We start from the raw sequence: 22,812 nt of genomic DNA, 5'->3' as shown, positions 1-22,812 counted from the left end.
CAGCTGGAAAGTTTTATTAACACGGAATGAACATTAACTATTTAAATGCCAAGCAGCAGGAGGGGCCATCCTATGTGATTTCAGAGCATCTCCAGTCCAGTCTGGCGGGGGGGGGGGAGTTCAGACAAAAACCGAGACGGACAGAGGATGATTTGATTAAGACCATCTTACCTTAAGTCAAAAGGAGGCCTCTAAACACTAATGCATCTCTGAATCCAAGCTTTTAAGAAGGTTTCCAGTAACCATCTGGGGGAATAAAAATAAATAAAGATAGTTAAGATCCCCCGAATATGTGTTTTGCTGTCTGCAACTCCTCCTCCTCGGCAGCAGCGGCGGCTCCCTTCTGCTCTCAAAGGCAGCCCCGCTGATATGTTTCAAGGCTTGACACGGGAAACTCAAAAAGGGATCAAGCGCATAAATGTCATTTCCTCAAGGCAGCTGCTTCAGCTGCAAAGGAGTTTAATCTGCTTGGCCTGCCGCAATCCTACCTAATTGAAGATTTAATCCCAGCAGCTGCCCGGTGGTGTCATAAAAGGCAGGGCTTTCATTAAACGTTTTGGGATTCAAATCCCCCAACCATATTTAAAGGATTCTTGCTTTAAATAAACAGTTACAGATTTCTACTCAAAAGTCTACATTTTTTTAAAAGGGTGGGTGGTGGGGAAGAGAGATTTAAAAACCAAAGAAAAAACTAGCACAAGCCTGTCGGGCCAAGCTCTCTGCTCTTGGAACAAGTTATCCTCATCTCTTCTACTTCTGAGCACAGGAACAGATGGAGCCTGAAAAAGTTTGGCTTGCAGATCCCAAGTAAAGGAGAGGTCCTTCCTCTGCCCCTGCAATGGCCAAGATTTTCCATCATCTGCATATTTCTCAAGGCACAAGGGCAAAAAACTGAAGCGGGGTGTGCAAAGCAGAGAGGAAAAATTATTTGTCACAAAGTGGACTGCAAAAAGAGAATTCCATGCTCCAGTGTTGAAACTACAGAAAAATGAAGGCAGCCCAATGATCTAAGGTAGCACAGAACTGGAAAACAAACTTTCAGTAATGTCATTTTGTACTTATTAACCTCATTCCAAAAACCTGGATGGGTGTGTGCACATTTTTCACAAAACCTCTTTTTTAAAGTCTTTTTTCACCATCTTGCCCCACTCCAGGCGGCAAAATTGCTGCCATTTTCCAATATGCAAAATGCATTCTTCTCATCTTGTTGAAACATCCCTAAGGTAGTAATAGACACACACACACAAAAAAAATGTAACACCCATTAAAAATTATGCCCAATATAGTCAAAGTCTATGTGCCATTTCTCCGCTTTAACCCTTTTGCTAGAAGCTCAATTTAATAAACAAAGGCAGCTTTAATAATTCAGATCTCACTTTGCAAAAAGATGCAAGGGGGCTGTCAGGATCTTCCTGCAGCACAGTACATTTCTCCAGCCTCTCTGAGGCTTTGCATATATTTAAGTCTGTGTGTCTTGCTTTTGGAATGCTGATAACTTCAGTGTTCTTTTCTGCTCTTTAAAGGATTAAACGTAACCACGCAGGCATCTTTATTAGTGCATCAGGCACCATTAAATTGTTAAGGTTCTCTTCCAGGGCTGGAGAAAAGAAAAAGCTATAGCTATTAAAATTAAAATAAAAAAGTCCTCACAACCAAGTGTTTGGTGGTTTGTTTTTTGTATTTTTTTTACAGCATTTCTTATATAATTTGGAGCAAAGAAACAGAACCAAGGAAAAAGAGGCTTCAGCTGCTGTAAACACTGATATGTGGGTTTTTAATGATTACAGCCCAGCAGTATAACATCTTCCCCAAAGACACACAATTGTGATTGATGTTATTTTAAAAAAAGAGTCCTCTTTCCATTGCCTAAGAAAGCATTCCCCCAACATGCTCCCATTCTTTCAACCATCTTTAGCTTTCAGTGAAAAATTCATCACTAGAGAAGCACATCATCAATTGCTACCATCCCCAAAAACAGACACCTTAAGCCAAGATTACCTGAATTCCATAGCTAATCTGTGGCCCTCCAGATAGTGATGGACTCCAACTTCCAGCATTGCTGACCACTCACTAGTCTGGTTGGCCGGGAATGATAGGAGACTAAAAACCTCTGGCGGGCCACAGATATTCCCCACCTGAAGGCCCCCCCCTTTTTTGGGGGGGGAGCTCAGTCCTAGAGTGCCTGCATTGCATGCAAAATGTTCCCTGGCATCTCCAGGTAGGGAAATGCAAGAGAAGCTTGTCTGAAACCCTAGAGAGTTGCTGCCAGCCAGAGTTGACAATACTAAGCTAGATGTCTCCAATCAGCTAGAATCAAAACCTTTAGGCTCCCTCTGCCTTCAAGCAAATAATTCTTCAGGTGCCCTTGGACAGTTTCCATTAACGGCTCGGTGGAAGACTGGGAAAGGAAAGAGGACAATTTCCCCATGTTCAGCTAGATTCTGCCCATTCTATTTCTCCCTGAAAATGAGGGGAAAGGCAGCATTTCGGGTCTAATCCAATTTAGGATTTGCTTTGTCAGAACATACGCACACAGAGACCAGAAGAAACACAATTCGCTTTATGAAGCTCAAGCCATCAGAAGCAAAGAGTGACACAGTCTGCTGGTCCAGTCCCCAGCGTTTTTCTGTTAGAAGGAAGAAACTTTGCAAGAGAGAGAGGGAAAGCCTTTTATCCACAAGGCAAGGGACAGGACATGGAAAAACTCTGCCCCTAATCCGCCAGGAACATCTCCTGCACACGTCCCGTCCGTTTAAAAGGCCCTGCAAAGGACCCAAGTTCCCAATAAATTGTGCAGCTAAAGATTAAGATCTACTTATCAGATCACAGCATCGTAGATAAAGCCAGGAGGTTACTGGTTTTAGCTTACTTTGAAATACATTGGTTTTATTTTATTTTATTACACGGGCAACGATATGTTTCTTTTTAACTAGAGAGTTCAGTTTCAAGCAGTCTGTATGGACAGAATCCAATTAAATCTTCTAAGTAGAAGGTAGCTTTCACACCCATGAAAAATATATCAAAGGGAGAAGCAGAGTTCATAATTGCTTGGATATTCATCCAGCAAAGATGGCTTCTCTACCAAGAAGAACATTCATTTTCCTTGATCTTGTAAGCCCTGGTTTCATTTATGCCTCAGCTAGGCTCTTTATATTCTCATGTTAACAATGGGAGACTCGGGGGAAAATCTGAAGATAAATTCCATCTGGATCCCCAGTGCCCAAAGTAGGTAGCTCCTACGCATTGTTGGGAGAGTTAATATGATATGTTTCCACTGTTACAATACTCAGCTCTGGTTGACCAGCTGTAAGGCAGGGGTCAGAAACTCATAAGAGTAGACAAGACTTGTGGAAAGACAAGTTAAGCAGGCTTGGGTGGATTTGGACATAAGATAATAGAATGGTAGAGTTGGAAGGGTCACAAAGGGTCATCTAGACCAACCCCCTAAAATGCAGGAATTACAGACATGTGATAGGAAAAACTACTCCCCAATTTGTTTGCCTAAATTGGTACTAGTCACTGCTTAACCTTGGGCCAGATCGAACCCAGCAAACTTTTATTTATTTTAATATTTTAAAGCCATGCTTTCATATAAAACATCACAAGGCGGCATATAACCTGAAAACACAGTGCTATGATAAGAACGTTAAACGTATCAGTGGGAGCTGGTTTTCAAAGAATGTCTTCTTTCCATACATTAACAGCTCACCTTTCATCCATCATGGAACCCAATTTGGTACAGAGCCGGGGTGGAGAACCCCTGGACCCCCAGATGCTGCCAGCCAGACTACAACTCCCATCAGGCTTAGCAAGCACAGAAAATGGTCAGGGATCATGGGAGTTGTAGTCCAGCAACATCGGGAGGTCCAAAATGCCCCCAGCACCAGGGTAGAAAGCACAATAATTAAAAGACATTTTGTCTGAGTGCCTGAAATCAGCTGGAGTTGAAATGGAGGTCGTGCCTGTTACTGGTGTGAATGCCACGTTGCACAAGGCTTTTAAGAGAAGAGTTCACCGCATATATCACACTTAAGCGAGGCATTCCAAGATGTGTTAGAAATGGCTTTAAAAGCTGCACATACATCATTCTCAGAAACAGCCGACACTTTCCAGAAATCCAGCTCCTTTACTTTACTTTCTCGGAGGAGACATTCTCCAGCAACCTTCTTTCCCCCCAATCCAGAAACGTAGTTTTAAAAACAAATCACGGGTCGGTATTTATTTTAAGTCAGAAACTGAAGCGCCCCAAAGCCTCAACTAGTTTTTCCCACTTGCAACTTCATGCTGCAATTGACTCTCAACTTCGTACAGTCTATGAGATTTCAGAAACTGTAAACACGCTGACTTTTCAAACACTTTAGCTGTTAGTGAAATCATGAATTAATTAGCACCCTTCCAACCGTAAGAACCCAAAAAGCACTTTAAATTTTAATACAGTACAGCAAAATGCAACTGGAGTTGTTTTCCCTCCGCCTGCATTTCCCATCTAACCTAAAACCACTCCATTTGGAAGAGAAATGTCAAAGATCTTTAAAAGGGGGCCCAATCAGGAGGAGGAAGGGATCTTTTGAGAGTCAAAGGAGACATGATAGGAGTGCCAAAAAACAAAAACAAAAATTCATCTCTCTTTCATAATGCTAAAACTCAGGGCAATCCAATGAAGCTGAACGCTCTGCACAGTTAAACTCAGGAACTCTCTCCAAGAGTAAGCAGTCACAGACACCAACCTGGATGACTTTAGAAGAAGAAGAGACAAATTCAGGGTCCATATGGCTATTAGTGACTACTAGCCACAATGGCTATGTCCAGCCTCCAAGTTGGAGCCATTATGCCTCTACATGCCAGTTGCCACTGCCCTCTGATCCTTCCTGTAGGTTTCCCATAGTTGGCATTTGGTGAGCAGTGTCAGAAACTCAAGACACGGTGCCAAATAGCAGCTTAAATCTAGGTTATGGTTGCCAATGGAATGTCTATTCACCAGGGGGCTTGGGCCAGATGATTCCAACGCTACGTTTCTATGGTCTCAACTACATTGCTTGACTGTAGCTTGCTCTTACAACAATTCACTTGTCCGAGAATGCAAGGAGAAGAAACATATACAGTGGAAATGGAATTAACTATGGAGTAAGGAAGAGGTTTTTGAACTGTGGTTGCCAACCTGGTGCCCAGAAATTCGCAACTGGACCAGCACCAGAAACAAAATGCGCCTGGCTAATTTATATCACTGTGGTGGGCTACTGTAAGAACAGGACTGGATGGACCGCTGGTCTGATCCAGCACATTCATCTTATGTTCTTAGCGGAGAGACTCCTTGTCATCCCTTAATGGTTGAATCATATCAACCCCAAGGAGTTGTAATTATTGTTCCTCTTGAGCAGGGATCAGCAAACTTTTTCAGCAGGCGGCCAGTCCACTGTCCCTCAGACCTTGTGGGGGGGCAGGACTATATTGGGGGGGGTGAACGAATTCCTACGCCCCACAAATAACCCAGAAATGCATTTTCAATAAAAGCACACATTCTACTCATGTAAAAACACGCTGATTCCCGGACCGTCCGCAGGTCGGATTAGAAGGCGATTGGGCCGGATCTGGCCCCTGGGTCTTAGTTTGCCTACCCATGCTATTGAGGAATTCATGAATGGCCAATGAGTTTTCAGGGAGCATTAATTCTGCTTGGATTCCAGGCTAAGGCACGAGGAGAAACCTGCAGAATTGTTTAAATGACATACCCCTCCCTTTTTAGCGCTTATAAGAGCACAGAAGATGGCTTACAGGAAAGTTTAAATGGATGCAACTAATACCAAGGGCTCTGGAAAAAGGGCAACCAAAAGACCCATTCCTGTGCCCTGGAGCGGTGTTTCGCATTTTACCACTTCAACAAAAAGTGCTGCCACCCTCCTACTCCTGCCATTTCTGTGAGCCCTTGCTGCACCCAACACTGGAGAAGCAGCACTGCCATCGGAACACATTTTGGGTAAATTGCATAGATTTGGGGTGATACCTTGCCCCAAATGGACATGAACATGCCCAAAATGGGTGGCACTTCTTCACGATTGGTGGAGGTGGCAGAGCACCTATGGCTGGTCAGGCTCTGCCTGTGCCCCCCCCCCGCCCCACTGATCTTCAAAGTAAAACATTACATGAATAAGGGCCACACACAACAATGTGGGAGGAAGCAGGTGCTCCAAATTTCCTTGTCCTAATGCTTCTAATAGAACCCAGAAACGAACAGGAAGCCATTGCAAATGATACAGATCTGGAATGCAATGATCTATGAAGCAACTAGATTTTGCACCAGCTATAGTTTCTAGTGCGGGTCCAAAATTTGCTTCCCCATTTCTCAGGGCCATTGCGCCCCCCGCCCCCACTGCCAACCGAAGAGTCATTTAAAAAACAAGCTATCAAAGGGTCCAGCAGAAACCGGCACACTCCACCTGTCCAAGGCTGTCTAAGTCTCAAAATTGGGCCTGAACCCAGATTGGAAAGGCTCCAGAATTGTAACAGGGCAGTATAGCACAGCAGAGCTATCTGGTTGTTCAAGCAAACAACTGAAATACAACCTGCTTTAAATTAGTACGCGTGAGCTAACACTCAGTAATGACGTTAGCCATGAAAATGCATCTAGGCTATTTCTAGGAAGTAAAATGTAGAATCTACCAAGCTCCGTGCCAGCACGCAAGGGCACACAATGGATTATTTAGAATATTTATATCCTGCCATTCCAACATAAAATTCATCAAAAAACAAATATAGTAAGAATGCACCATAAAAAGCACTAACAAAAAACCCCCACAACTTCCTTCCTAGGACTGGAGACTTACTTTTTGAAATGGAAACTCGGGGTCTCAGTTAAGACTTAAAGAATGCACTTTTTTTTTGCAATTCAAAGTGTAAGACAATTAAGAAGAACTGGAGGAGCTAATACCTTCCAAACTTCTTAAAAGCTAGCAGAGGCTAAAGGCCAGCCCATTAATGTCTTCTAGAACAGAGGAGGCGGGGGCAGGGAGAGAGTTTACATCTGCAGCCCAGGATTATGCATTCAAATAAGCCATAAAGCCCATCTCCAGAATTTCCTACGAAAACCCTGTACAAATATTCGTGGCTCAGATCTAATACAACCCAATGCCACCTTTCCAGACGAAAATTCCTTTGAGGCAGCTTACGTATTAAAATAAAGAGGCCGCCAACAGAGTTAAAGAGGGTGTGCGTTTATGTGTGCGCTCCCAAAGAACACCAACAAATTCTGTACAACATAGTCGATAAAAGTCCGTGGAGAAAGAACCTCACAGCTGACAAACACTGCCTACTTAAAACCCACCCAAAACAGCTTTCCCCAAAGTTGGAAGACTCGGCACAGTTAAAAGGAAGTCCTTCTTCATGCAGCGCATAGCTAAACTATGGAACTCCCTCCCACAGGACGCAGTGATGGCTACCAACCTAAATGGGCTTTTAAAAAGGATTGGACAAATTCATAGAGGAGATGGCTATTGATGGCTACTAGCTATGATAGCTATGCTCTGCCTCCACAGCTGGGAAGCAGTAATGCGTCTAAATACCAGCTGCAGGAAACCACAGGAGAGGAGAGTTGTTCTTGCCCTTGGGTCCTGCTTTCTCATAATGGGCACCTAGTGGGCAACTGTGAGAATGGAATAATAATAATAATAATAATAATAATTTTTTTTATTTATTTATATCCCACCCTCCTCAGCCGAAGCCGGGCTCAGAGCGGCCAACAATAATAAAAGTAACACAACATTCTAAAATCAATTCATTTTAAAATCAATTCAAAATCAAATTCATGGCAACAATTGGGCTAGAGTTCTATGAGGATTACCAAAGGAGGGGGTCAGACTGTGCCTTGGAAAAAGGCCTGGTGGAACAGCTCTGTCTTGCAGGCCCTGCGGAAAGATGTCAAGTCCCGCAGGGCCCCAGTCTCTTGTGACAGAGCGCTCCACCAGATCGGGGCCACAGCTGAGAAAGCCCTGGCTCTGGTTGAGGCCAGCCTAACCTCCCTGTGGCCCGGGACCGCCAAGATGTTTTTGTTTGAAGACCGTAAGGTCCTCCATGGGACATACCAGGAGAGGCGGTCCCGTAGGTACAAGGGTCCTAGGCTGTATAGGGCTTTAAAGGTTAAAACCAGCACCTTAAACCTGATCCTGTACTCCACCAGGAGCCAGTGCAGCTGGTATAGCACCGGGTGAATGTGATCCCGCTGCGAGGACCCTGTAAGGAGTCTCGCCACGGCATTATGCACCCGCTGGAGTTTCTGGGTCAGTCTCAAGGGCAGGATGCTAGACTAAGTGGCTCATTTTGAATTTGAGCAGAAGAGCACCCTTCTCTCCTGCGGTTTCTAGCAACTGGTATTCAGAAGCATTGCTACCTCCAACTGTGGAGGCAGAGGATAGCGATTGTCGCTAGTAGCCATTGCTAGCCCTCTTCCTCCATGAAGCAGATGCCTCACCCCCCTGGTACAGCCACAAGAACCAAAAGCTCTTGAATAATACTGATCGCAAAGTATTGGAAGACACAGGATCTACCCACACTGGAAGAATGGCAGATTAAAGTAATGGACTACATGGAATTGGCAGAAATGACTGGCAGAATCCGTGACCAGGGAGAAGAGTCGGTGGAAGAGGATTGGAAGAAATTTAAAGACTACTTACAGAAATACTGTAAAATTAAGGAATGTTAAAATGATGTCGGATGGAAAATAAGTGGTATTGGCAAAAAGATTATTAAGAATATGCAAATATGGATTGACAATGGTTGAAAATACATAGTTATAATAGGTTAAGATATTGAGTAAAGATAAATGATAGAGGGTAAGGATTTGCTGAAAGGAATTTTAAACGGGAATACAAAAGGGGAGGTGTGAGGAAGTCAGGAAACAAGTAAATGAATTATAAGACATGAAATACTGATTTTTCTTTTTTTTAACTGTTTTTCACTTTTTATGTGTTTTGTTTTTGGTATTTTTGTATCCTTTTTTTCCTTTTTTCTATTATGGCTATGGGAGTTGTAGTCCAAAACAACTGGAGGACACCTGGTTGAGAAATAAAGGTAAAGGTAAAGGGACCCCTGACCATTAGGTCCAGTCGTGGTTGGGTCTGGGGTTGCGGCGCTCATCTCGCTTTATTGACCGAGGGAGCTGGCGTACAGCTTCCGGGTCATGTGGCTAGCATGACAAAGCCGCTTCTGGCAAACCAGAGCAGTGCACGGAAACGCTGTTTACCTTCCCGCTGGAGTGGTACCTATTTATCTACTTGCACTCTGACGTGCTTTTGAACTGCTAGGTTGGCAGGAGCAGGGACTGAGAATGGGAGCTCACCCCGTTGCAGGGATTCAAACTTTCTATTTTCTATGTTTAAATTTTGTAATCTTTTATCGTCTGTAAAATTCCAATAAATATATTTTTTTAAAAAAACAAAAGCTCTTGAATAAAATGTAGAACTCTGCACTGAGCCCTGAATATAAGGTTTTGAGCAGACAACCGAAAAGTCTGTTTCCGCCAGAGTCTGGGGGGAAAAAACGAATGGAAACATACCCAATCACTTCCGAGAATTAATCACTTAAGCAGTGCATCCATTAAACAGGAAATGTGTCCAGGTTCACACATGACAGACAGAAGCAGGAGGTGTGGAAGCCAGTCAGATGCCAGGCTGCTGTCTAGTTTAAATACCAAGCCTGACAAGGCATCAGCTGATCTCCAAGCTGAACAAATCTCATTGCCATCTGAAAAAGCGGAGGGGGGGTGGGGAAGAGTCCTGAGCACTCCCAAAATATGAGAGCATCCAACGTTCCTTGTTCTGCTGAGCTGGAACAGATAAAAGGATTTGCTTTGAGAAGCCTAATTCCAGAGTAAAACAGCGAGCTTCGTGGCCTAGAAAACGCTGCATTTTTAATGAGTCCTCTGCCTCAAATGGGGGGGGGGGGGAGAGAACCACTCCTCTAAACATAGCCCAGAAGGAGGAGGTTTCAGGGCAGGGTGAGAGAATGAAATTGCCTGCTGAAAATTCAGCGAGAAAGCCTCCCGAATTCGGAGGCAGAAGGTTGTGGTGGAAGGAGCTGGTAGCTGCCATCCCAGCAGGCTGCCTTCGATGGGAAGGATGGGAAGCAGGGCTGACCTCCATCTGTGCCACTGAAAGGCCCGTTCAATCATGCTGGGCTTCTTGCCACTGAACTGTTTCCATTCCTGCTGAATATAAGAACCATTTAGCTTTTAAGGACCGATACCAGAGTTTGCTTTTCTTCCCCTCTTCCCTCCCTGTCCCTCTCACCTTGTATGCAGTGTCTTTTAGACTGTTAAGCCGGTGCGTAGAGACTGTATTGTTTTCACAAACTATGCATGTAAATCATACCAAGAGCCACTTTTCCGGCTGAAGAATGGGATACAGAGGCTCTAAATAATAATAATAAATACTGAATTGTTCAAAGGCTTTTGGAGGTTAAGGCTGCAATCCTACGCACCAGGACATATGGTCCTCCAGGTGTTGTTGGACTACCAGCTCCCATCATCCCTAGCCATTGGCCGTGTTTGCTGTGGCTGATGCTGTGCACAGTGGGGACCTTGTTCTGAGTAAAGAGGCGTAAGATGGCTCATGATGGATAGCTCAGTCAGAGCATGAGACTCTTAATCTCCAAGTCGTGGGTTTGAGCCCCACGTTGGGCAAAAGATTCCTGCATTCCTGGGGGTGAGGCTAGATGACCCTCGTGGTCCCTTCCAACTCTACAATAATGATTCTGTGATTCTAAGACTTCAGTGCCAAGCTCCTCAGTGTTGCCACGTGCTTGCAATCACAACAGAACAATGCTGGAAAGCCAGTGTGGCATACAGTGGTACCTCGGGTTAAGTACTTAATTCATTCCGGTCTGTTCTTAACCTGAAGCTGTTCTTAACCTGAAGCACCACTTTAGCTAATGGGGCCTCCTGCTGCCACTGTGCTGCTGCTGCACGATTTCTGTTCTCATCCTGAAGCAAAGTTCTTAACCTGAGGTACTATTTCTGGGTTAGCGGAGTCTGTAACCTGAAGCGTATGTAACCCGAGGTACCACTGTACAGGTTAGAGTGCTGGACTAGGACCTGGGAGACCAGGGTTCAAACCCCCTACTCAGCCATGAAGTTCACTTTGTGACCTTGGGCCAGTCACCGCCTCTGTGTTGTTATGGGGTGCATGGGTGTGGAAAACAGGTATGCCACTTTGCACCCCTAAGAGGAATAGGTGGGCTTTAAATGCCGCAAATAAAATATATGCTTGGATAGCACATGTGGAAACTGAGAGACAGGAAAGCACCCATTTCCCATTTAAGCAGCGCTGCTGTTGTGCTGATCGCTAATGAAGTTGCCATTTTCAAACAAACACACACACACATTATCCCCCCCTTACAAAGGAACATTGATAAAATAATCATGACTTAAAAAATAGCTGACCTACTTTACACAGCCACCTAGGACTCAAGATGCGCTGGCATCCACCATCGTGCATTAATCATTGCACCAACAGGACATGCCCCCCGTGGCAGGCTGGGAGTTCGCTCCTCCTCACTTGCTAAGGCAGCTTCACAAACCCAACTAAAGCCCGGAGCCAGCTGTCCGAGCCCGTCGCAGACATGTTACTATTTAATTCATAAAAAGCTGCGGCAGCATCTGTGTTGGAATGGAGCTTAGCGCTTCTTTTGAGTACCAGCCAGGGAGCTTCTCGGGTTTGCCGTAGCTAGAGGGGCAAGAACACAGTGAAGAATTCCCAGGATACTAAAGAAGAGGTTGCTGCAGATTAGGAGTTTGACTCTTACCTGTTAGAAATACTAATAATTAATAATAATAATAATAATAATAATAATAATAAGGTGGCAACTCCAGGCATACAGAAGTCAGAAACACACGCTTGTAAGAATATAATTGGGGCCTGCTGCAGACTGCCCATCTGGTTCGGCATCCAGTTTTCACCAGCATGATGCCTGTGGCAAAATTTGAGCACAAGAACACTCTCCCCTATAGTGGTGTCCAACAATTGCTATTCAGAAACATGGCTGTGGGCAGAGCATTGCCATCATAGCTAGTCACCAGTGATAGCCTTTCTCCTCCTGTGAATTTGTCTAATCCTCCTTCAAAGCCATTCAAGTTGGTAGCCATCACTGTCTCCTGTGGAAGTGAGTTCCATAGTAACTATGTGCTGCATGAATTTTGTCTGCCCTGGATCTTCCGGCATTCAGTTTCGTAAGATATCAAATAGGTTTAGCGTTATGAATTTTGTCCAAGCATAAAGGTGTCCCAAGCATCTACAATTAAAAATCAGGGCTTGGGCAAGTGTGACAGCAGGACATGCCACCATAAAGGCTGGCCCAAACAAATTTCCACAAGTCATCCAACCTCAATGAAAGGCTCTAGCAAAGCTCCACTAACAAGGCAGCTCTTTCTAACAGTCACCACTTGGTTGCACGGAGATGAAGAGAAATTGCAAGAGCTGACTAATGCATGATCTTTGCTTGCTTCAAATCCACAGCCCAAGGCCACAACTGTGGATTCTGCAGGTGCAACGGCACCTTTGAAGTCTCCTTTTGATGTCCAAGAAGCCTCTAAGCTCCCCCTACTTGCTCTCTCCCGCTAACCCTCTTGGTCTTGAGGTGGGGAGGCAGTTACTTTATTATCCCTTGAACTGTATGTGGGACTGAAGGAGATTGCTGGAAGAGTGATGCTCTTTCCCACTTCTTTCAACTCTCTGGGCTTTCCAAGGCTCTGAGAATACTTATATGGAAGAAAGCAGATTCGTAAAGTGTTCAGTATGGCCAACAAATCTACACAGAATCACCTTTCCTTAACCAGGCGAGTTGGTGTCCCTTAATATCTGTGGCAGGGAAAGAGGGCAGGTTCCGCTCTTGATTACAATTCAGAGACAGTTCACCTGAAGAACTGTCAGAGCTGTTCAACAGTGGAGCCAACTCCCTCGGGAGGCTGTGGACTCTCCTTCACTGGAGGTGTTCAAGCAGAGGTTAGATGGCCATCTGTCTTGGATGCTTTAATCGAGATTCCTGCATTGAAGGGGGTTGAACTAGATGGCCCTTGGGGTCCCTTCCAACTCTACGATTCCATGAAGCCTAGCTGTTCCTTGTAAAATAAAGTGATTTCGCTTCTCTGTTGGCAAGAGAGCAGGAAACGCAGAGGTAAGAAAATGGTTCTCGTATTTTATTCTCCTTGCATGTTGTTTGGAAAAGCATCCTCATCTGAGAAGGTAACATAAAGAGGAGATTTATGCCTTAAAAAGGAGAAAAGCTTCTTACAATTCAAAGACAATGCTGGGGAGAGAGTAGGAGATTAGTCCCATAGATTGAGATGTGGAGGATGGATAACACAGACTTCCGGATAGGACTAAACAGAAAGGAGAAAGGGGAAGTGGGAAAGGGAAGCATTAAGGCATTATAACCAAGAAGCTATTTGCTAAAGCTGTTTTGGGGAGTTTGGTTAGGTGCCAAAAACTGTCTTTGTTTAGAAGGATTGGAACTTCCAGAAGGCTGAGGAAGAGGGCTTATCAACATTGTCTACCGCACCAGCACTGTCCCCTTCTGTTGCTGGTTCGTCTCCTCTAGAGGAGAGAAAAGGAAGCCACTGGAAGCCATCTAACCTGTAGAGAGGGCCCTTCCCCTTGGAACCTCCAGAGAGGTTAAAAGCTCTTTCTGCACCCAACACAAAACAGCTCTCTGCCTTGTGTGCACTTAAATTGCACAATTTCAACCAGCTGGCCTTCTACCGTGCAAGGTCGCAATCGCACAAGTTAAATGTGCATAAATTGTGATCTCACTATATAAATAAACCAATTTATTTGGTTTCCCTGTATCCCCCCCCCCAGCTCCTCACGTACATAATCCTTGCAATCATTAATATATGTATTATCTCCATCCAAAAGGATTGTGGAAGGCTATCTTTAGCACAGATTCTTAGGCATGCTTACTGCACTAAAGGAAAATCCACCAGAAAAGTAATCACTTATTATTTCTGCTACTTGGCTTAGTTTGTAATTCCATTCTCTGCACAGATTTTCATTTGACCTTATTATTCCTGCAGAAATAATAATGACTACAAAAAGAAGAGTTACTGCAGAACAGGTTGACACAACTTGAGACCGTCAACCGAGCACAGCCCTCTAGCAGCAAAACACACCTGGTACCTTGAAAAACAACATCTGGTTGGTCACAGGTTCTCTTGACTGGCTACTGGACAAAACTGAAGCTAGCAAACCGATTCCTCTGTGATTTTATCAACCTAAAGCAGGGTTGTGATTTTTTTCTTGATTTATTGTTTTATCTTTTGTAAACCGCTTTGAGGGTTGTTGTTTTTTTACAACCAAGCCAATGGCCCATCTAGTCCAGCATCATGTTCTCACAGTGGCAGACCAGCTGCCTGTAGGAAACCAATAAGCAGGATTCAAGCACAAGAGCGGTCTAGTAATTAGCCACTATAGCAAGGCAGAACTCCCAGATACAAGGTAGTACACTCCTGCACAATGGATGCTAGGGACTAAGGCTGGGTATCGTCCCAAAACGTGGTATCGGTTTCATTGTTTTTGACCTGGCAATATATTGTGAATCATTGGGGGGGGGGGTGCACGCATGTGCGGTGCAAAAATCACAATGTGGGGAAAACTGTGAAGCCAGCCAATGCCTCTACATCGTTCCATCCTTATTTCAGACATGGTGATATATCAGTATATTGTGGTATTTAGCTGGTGATATATCATGCTGCTGAAAACCAGGGATTGCCAAGCCTTATTAGGGACTCACAGTAAGTGCCTATCTCCATCATGCTCTCCTTGAAAGTTCTCCAGGAGTATCCTTAGCTAGACACTATTGGAAAGCAGAGTGCTGAACCTGATGGGCACTTGATCCAGTCCAGTATAGCCAACCCTTCTGCTTGTTTTGCATCATGCAAGGCTTTGTTTGCACCAGCGCCTAGAGGACTGCAAATTGATTAGAGGGGGCAGCATACTGTTTGCAGCAGAGTGGATGACCTAGAGAACGTCTGCCTGCAAGTGGATGTGGAACATAGCAAACTGACACAGCTCCACACTCCGTTCAGCTCAGACGGGTTGCAGGGGGTGGGGACTGTTGAGAAAGGGGAGTCTAATAAGAGAAAGGTAAGTGGCCAGGTTTGAAAACAAGATGTGCAGCTACGAGAGCAACCAGGTCACACCCGGCCACACTACGGAAAGCACCCTGATAGAATCAGCATTGTAAACAGAAGTGCTATTGTCAAAGAATCGATCCGATAATAAAAAGAGCTAAGGGACAATTGTCTTGCAGAAAATTACTGCCAAGGGCTGCCAGATCCAGGCTCTGTGCGTCTTTCTGGGCTATCGGCCAGCTGCTAATCATTATAGGGCCTCGGCTAATTTTGAGCTCTGCAAATAAACTGCACAACACCATGGCCTGCGCAAAGTTCTCTCCTACCACGTCTTATTAAACCCTGCTGTGTGCTTTAGCTAACCTACAGCTTGTCCACAGAGGCTGCAATATTAATGCAAACATCAGGGAGCCACTGAAGCTTCACCAGACACACCTGTTAACACGACTGGTGTGTATTTTCCTCCTGAAAAACGGAAGCCAGTACATTAATTTTGTCTCGCATCTCACGCCAAGGGCAGAAAACGGAGTGCAGATTAAAAGACTAAGAAGCCCATTTGCTAACCTTCTAGTGCTGCCGCAGTTTAACATTTATACAGCACCGTGTGCTAGACACTGTACATAAGACACACACAAGCCTTGCAGTGGAGGGTGGAGGAGAGCTCACAGGCTATGTTAGCCAGACAAAGAGATGAATGGCGAGAGCGGTCCACAATGGTAATAGAGAATCAGGTGTCAAAGGAGGCCAAGAAACAGAAGTGTGAGTGTGCATCATCATAATGGGGACACAGGTGGCGCTGTGGGTTAAACCACAGAGCCTAGGACTTGGCAGTTCAAATCCCTGCGACGGGGTGAGCTCCCATTGCTCGGCCCCTGCTCCTGCCAACCTAGCAGTTCGAAAGCACGTCAAAGTGCAAGTAGATAAATAGGTACTGCTCCGGCGGGAAGGTAAACAGCGCTTCCGTGCACTGCTCTGGTTTGCCAGATGCATCTTAGTCATGCTGGCCACATGACCCAGAAGCTGTACGCCGGCTCCCTCGGCCAATAAAGCGAGATGAGCGCCACAACCCCAGAGTCGGCCACGACTGGACCTAATGGTCAGGGGTCCCTTTACCTTTATCTAATAATAATAATAATAATAATAATAATAATAATAATAATAATGGTAACAACAACAACAATAATAATAAATGTCAAAAGGCAGTCATGGAGTCTGTGTGCAGTAGAGGGAACAAGGAGGGTTGCTAAGGAGTGACTCTGCACCACATACACTGGGGCAACAGAAGTGAAGCTGGATCCTTCAACAAAATGTTGCAGCATGCCATGATTTTGTTCAGAGACCCAGTTGCCTCATTGCATCCCTGCTCCTCCCCCACAGTCAGTCAGTATTCTATACCCATGGAACAGAGCTGGTTCTTATTGGTCGGTGGGAGGCTCTGTGTTGTGAGGTTGACCCCTATGCCCAGCCCAAGCTATATTAAAATATTTAGATTTGTCCACTCATGTCTATAGGTAACTCCCATTTCCACCTCCGGAATTCACCTACCTAGACAATAAAAGGGGTCTATTTTATCCTTTTAATATCCAGGTAACTTCTCTCCTCCTTTTTCCAGCCTACTCCACTGCATCCCCCTCCCACCCAGTTCCCATCTTTTCCCCTCTTAGTCAGCCAACGTTCCATGTCATGGAGTCCTTACGCCAAAAGTGGTCCTGCCCTCCAGAGATTTTGGACTACATCTCCCATCATCCTTGCCCATTGTCTGTGCTGGTTGAGCTTGATGAGCGCTGTTGTCCAAACAACCTGGAGGGCTTCACATTGTCTACCCTGCCTTATGCTGCTGTTTTGGAGTTCCCCTTATAGACTTTCCTTATTAAGGAAACCTTGAGGTTAACCAGAGTCTTCAGTGCTGCCTCCCTTGTGTTAGGGTGATGTAGTTTTGGCTGCATTACAATGTGAATACAGGAAGACTTGAATCAGAAATATAGAGGACGATGGGCTGCAACATCAGGGGTGAGAACCTTGGAGTTAATGTTGGGTGCCACAAGGCAGTGCAATTCTATCACAACGCATTTATCATAATGCAGGTATTGTGGCGCTGTTTCTTCATCCTATAAAAAGCATGATTTGCTGCCAATCAATGGCTAAATCAGTCATCAAACCACTGTTCACATCATGCCTAGTTAAAGGAGATTGTCATTTTCGGCCAGGATTCTAGACTAGCATCACGGCAAACGACATCACACCTAGCGCAAAATGTTATATATTTCTTAAAGTGCTTTGTTCAGTTCTCAAGCCAGCATCAACCATCAACAGAAGAATAGACTGCTTGCTGTCAGTTCTCTCCAGGACAAAGCCCTGCATTTATCAATCAGCTGTGCAAGAAAAGCACAGCAGCAAGTATTTCCAGAAATACCAAAGCGACACTGACCCATTTTGGCTGGAGGAAGAGGAGACCTGAATTCCTCAGGCTGTGCTTCCCACCATCCAGGATAAGTATTCGGGTGCCGCTCAATATGTGAGCAAACTGCTTAAGCAAATTTATTGACTGCATTTATATCCTCTTCTCCAAGGAGCTCAAGGTGGCATACATGGTTCTTTCTCCAAGTCCTCGTTTGATCCGCACAACCCCCCTGTGAGGTAGGTGAGGCGGAGAGGCAGTGACTGGCCCAGGGTCACCCAGTGAGCTTTGTGGCTGAGCAAGGATTTGAACTCTCGTCTGCCAGGTCATAGTCTAACACTGCAACCACTACACCACACTGGCTCTCAAATTGCAAAAGCAATTTCATGTAAGAAATATTAATGAAACTGCCTCTGATTAGTCTTGCTGTGTGCACATGTGTTGAGAAGCCACAAATGCCCAAATTCAGAGATTCTTTGGTGCAGAATGATAATGCGCTGCCATCAACTCATAGGTGCCACATTATTAATAGTACTTAGCATTTATACAGCAGTTGAACATGTTCAAAGTGTTCTGTGTATATTATCAAATGTGACCTCAAAAGCACTGTAGGTATTACTATTCTCAAACCTAGTAAGCACATGCAAGAGGCAAGATTTCAACCAGGGATTCTTAAGGTTCCCCTGTCAGCATATTGGTTACTACCAATGTTAGAAATTAGCTAGGTGCCAGGCACATTTTGCAATGGGCATGGGTGCAACTGGATCTCTTGATGCTGGGCTGGCGACTGACATCTCCATCTGGCTGGCCCTTTCAGCTAAGGCTGCCGTACATCCAGACATAGCCAGAGTACAGCAGTCAGAAATTTGAATTTGAGATTTTGAAAAAGGAAAGAAAAAAGCAACTTTGGCTAAAAATAAAATAAAAACAAAAACTTTTGTGTCCAGATTTTCACTTTTTGAAATATGGCAACCCTAGGTAAGCGGAGCTTATTTACTGCATTTATATCCCATCTTTTTCTCCAAGGTGTACATGGTTCGCCCCCCCCCCCCCAGTTAATCCCTACAACGATCCTGAGGTGGGTTACGAGGCTGTGGCTGGCCCAAGGTCACCCAGTGAGCTTCCTGACTGAGTAGAGATTTAAACCTGATCTCCAATATCCTAGTGCAACACTCTAACCACTACACCACACTGGCTTCCTAGAGTACTTCCGCTATGGGGTAGCTATATAAATTAAGTAGGTAAATAAATAAGGGGAAAGCAAAATGTCACTTTAAAAAAGGTCTGAAATATTTTCCTTGAAGCTTGAATTTGTTTTATTTGCTTTGAGATTTTCTTCTTTAAAATACAAAGTGGTATAAAAATAATAACAAAAGGTGCCTAGACATTTCATTGTAGTGACCATAACTTAGGTTTAAGGTGCCATTTGGCAATTAGCTTATTTATCTGAGTTTCTAACACTGCCAGTCAGCATAGCTGTATGATGCTACATCTGAAGGGAATATGGATGTGTTGAGCGCTGCATCTGATGGGAGTTGTCATCCAAAACATCTGGAAGGCTCCAGGTTGATGAAGACTGTGCCACACTATACCAGTTCTAGGAATTCTTATTCCTACATGGAAATACTTTCCCCACACAAGTCTGGAAAGATGCAAGACCTAAGCACACATTGCCGTCACCTACAATACAGACCATTCACAGCATTTCCAACACTGGACAGCAGCGCCACTTTATAAAACCACATCCCCCCCCCCCCACATTGTGACACCCACGGCTCCCCAAAGAACACTTGGCATCGTTTTTGGTAATAGGTGCTAAATTAAGACCAGGAGAGCTGCCTTTGTTTTTCAAACAGCTCCTCTCCAGCTAACTCATGCAACACCATTTTTTCACAAGGTTTGCTTTGCTGCCTTGGTCCTGAGAGTGCAGGTGCTGGCACCACACAAAGAGCTATTCACAAACTTGATCCCAAGCCCAGACTACACCTGCACAGCAGTGAAACAAAGACAAAGGCGCAGCTCTTTTGGCCAGGTGGGCAACCTTGGAGATTGCAAGTTAACAACCCCCAGAAAGTGTGCATCACTTCATACCTAGTTAAGTCAGGCTTGCAAATTATCTGCACTCCAGTTTACTAATGCACCATAAATTCTTCCATATGCTTTGCTAATTACCTTTCTCAGGGTTGCTAAATTTTCATCCTTTAGGCCACACAATGCACCAGCAACAAACCCAGCTGTTTAACAATGATGCGAGCATCGACATCCCAAGTGCACAACATCTTTTTTCTGTGAAATTCCAAAAGCTCTGCTCTCCATTTCGAATCTAAATTCTCAGAGACTGCAGCCAAAGAAATGTGAACTTCACATGGAAAAGGAAAGGAACAGATAGAGTATCCATTCAAAGACTCAAAGACAGTGCAACGGGTGCAGCTGAGACTACCCAAAAAATAAAGTCCCAGGCAACCCCAAAATTCAAAGTGTTCCTTCCAGCTAGAATCATACAAGGCCAGGACACAGTGGATGGAAATCTTGCTAGCCACTGGATTTGCCCATTCAGACATATTCAGACCCTGACATATCTCCTTCTCCTACACACCACAAAAAAACCTGCAAGTTTTTGGCTGTTACCAGACCAAAACTGTTATCTCTGCAGTCACCTTAAGAATGTACGAGTTTTGCTAGATCAGGCCGATGCCCCTTCTGGTCCAGCATCCTGTGGCCAACCAGACGGCCCAAAGGGAAACCGGCAAGCAAGACCTGAGCACATGAGCACTGTCCCCTTCTATGGTTTCCAGCAACTGTATTCAGAAGCATTCCTGCCTCCAACCTTGGAGGCACAGCATAGCCATCATGGCTAGTAGCCACTGATAACCACCTCACATCAATCACAACTAGAGGAGTCTTTCCCAACCTGGTGCTGTCCAGCCATTGTAGACTACAACTCCCATCAGTGTCAGCCAGCACAGCCATAAGGTCTACTCCAGCACAGCCAGCGTCTGATGGGAGTTGTAGTCCAAGACTGCTAACGGGCAACAGGTTGAGGAAAGCTTGGGTGCCCTAGAGTCAGGCAGAGCACTGAAAGAAACATATTTTGAGGCTTGTTTTGTTTTTTTACATTGTAAGGCTCTTGGGGCAGACTCCTGCCTCCCTTTGCAAAGGGCTACCTGCACATTGACACAGCCAACACTAACACAGCTGTTACCCACCATGTTTCCTGAGGGGAAGAAAAAGAGTTATCTAGAAGCACCCCAAAAAAAAACCCTGACTCCTGGGGCAAGGAAAGGGAAGAGCTCAGCAAAGGCCAGCTGCGCTTGTTGTGCATTGGGGGGCAGCCATGGGTCCAGCCCAGTCCCAGAAGGAAGGCCAGACCCTAACCATGTCTGTTATGAAGGGGGTGGGCAGAGCACCCCTCCAAGAAAACAAAGCCCTTTTTCTCAGAAAAAGGTACCTCCTCTCTCTCTCATTTGTATATATAATTTTAGAGGAGGGAATGGAAAGAGAACCCCCCTCAACTTCCACCTATAGTAAAAAGGGGGGGACTGTCCCTCAAACACATAAGGTAGGAAAGTTACTGGGAGAGAGCAAGCCCCCCACAGACACCCCCCAATCCTTTCCTGGACTTGCTGGCCTCCTCTAACCCCCTCCCCAAATACTGAGAAGACCTCCCTCCCCAAACACCCCCAAAAGTGGAGACACCCCTCCCCAGGAGGCAAAAGGGAGACCCACCCCTTTCCTTCTTCCAACCCACCCACCCCATTTGGCTCTTCCAGGGGAGAAAAGGGCGCCGCACCCACAAACACAGCACCCCACTTTTGACTGGCTGCCCTACCGCCTCACCCTCTTACCTGCGCGGACGGGTCCTTGAAACACAGGGTTTTTTTCCGCTCCCCTCCGTTCTCCTCTGGGGCAGCCCGGCCCAGGCAGCCACTCAGCAGGAGAGAAAGAGAGTGAATGAGCGCGCGCGGAGAGCAGCAGCAGCAGCCTCGGCGAGGAGACGCCGCCCCCTTCCGACTTCCCGCGAGAGCCACACAGGCAAGGAGAGGGCGGGGCCGCAAGCGAGAGCCCTCGCGCCGTCAATCAAGCCAAGGCACCCGTCTATTTGACGTGTGCAAGGATGGGAGGGACGGAGGCCCTAGCAGTTGCTCTCTACTCCTCCCCTCCAGCTCTTCGGCACGGAAGCCCAATCACAACACGCTAACTGCTTGGCCAATCACGAGTTGCTCCGCCTCTGCCAGGGCAAAAGAGGGGAGGAAAGAGAGGGAGAGGGAGAGGCGGGCCTAGGGTAGAAGAGCCGGCCAATCGTGAGAGCGGTTAGCGGCGCTTTAGCCAATCGGATGACGCGGAGGTCTGCGCGTTCTCTCTCTCTCTCGCTCTCGCGCTCGCTCTCTCTCTCTCGCCTTGATTTGGAGCCCGCAAAGTGATGTTTTGCTTCATTTTCACCTGTGTAAAGGGAGGAAGGATTGGATGGATGGAGAACCAGCTTGGGGGGAAAGGGGTGTAAAGGGTCGGGGACCAGCTGAAATGTGGGGTGCAGGCAGCAAGCATGCTGTCCTTCTCAGCACTGATTTGCATATGCAAATTAATGCAAAAAGTGTCATTTTACTTGGTTCTGAAGATGTGGAACTAGAAACAGCAAATGCATAGGGCGGTAGTCAGAGTTGAGCCAAGTCAGCCACATCCATTAATGTCAGTGGGGTAGTCTGAATGCGGCTGACTTTGGCTGCAGCCCATAGGTTGGAGAAAAGGGCGTTACCACGGTGGCTGGGCCCTTCCACGCCCTTTGCAGCCTCATCCAAATGTACGCTTACTAGCTGCATACCCTCCAACATTTCTTCAATGAATATAGGGACATCCTATGAAGACTCCCTGGAAAAGACCCTGATGTTGGGAAAGATGGAGGGCACAAGGAGAAGGGGACGACAGAGGACGAGATGGTTGGACAGTGTTCTCGAAGCTACGAACATGAGTGTGACCAAGCTGCAGGAGGCAGTGGAAGACAGGAGTGCCTGGCATGCTCTGGTCCATGGGGTCACGAAGAGTCGGAAACGACTAAACAACAACAACAATTTCATGATGATGATAATTATATTTATACCCCCACCCATCTGACTGGGTTGCCGCACTACTCTGGGCAGCTTCCAACATATATAAAAACATAATAAAATATTAAATATTAATAAACTTCCCAATACAGGGCTGCCTTCAGATGGCTTGGGAGTCAGATAATTCCATAATACCCATATTTCTCTGATGCAAATTTGGACATCAAAAGGGAAAGCAGGACATTCTGGGATAAAATCAG

The 22,812-nt window shown here is 45.6% G+C and overlaps 1 protein-coding gene across 3 annotated transcripts in view; it reads right to left on the bottom strand.

The window, feature by feature from the left end:
- The window catches only part of GLCE (glucuronic acid epimerase), a 55,889-nt gene extending 34,397 nt beyond the window's left edge, over positions 1–21,492 (bottom strand). For 2 of the 3 annotated variants that reach the window (XM_082198510.1, XM_082198509.1), the window contains exons 1-2: positions 21,356–21,492; positions 172–246 (exon numbers count right to left, since the gene is read on the bottom strand). The gene's annotated coding sequence lies outside the window, so the exon portion shown is untranslated. The remainder of the gene's footprint in view (positions 1–171; positions 247–21,355) is intronic. The other variant, XM_082198512.1, reaches the window with a different exon arrangement.
- Between the last annotated feature and the right edge of the window lie 1,320 nt (positions 21,493–22,812).

Source organism: Podarcis vaucheri, assembly GCF_965113315.1.
Source record: "Podarcis vaucheri genome assembly, chromosome: 14".
Taxonomy (NCBI): domain Eukaryota; kingdom Metazoa; phylum Chordata; class Lepidosauria; order Squamata; family Lacertidae; genus Podarcis; species Podarcis vaucheri.
This window is presented reverse-complemented; position numbering and strand designations above follow the sequence as displayed.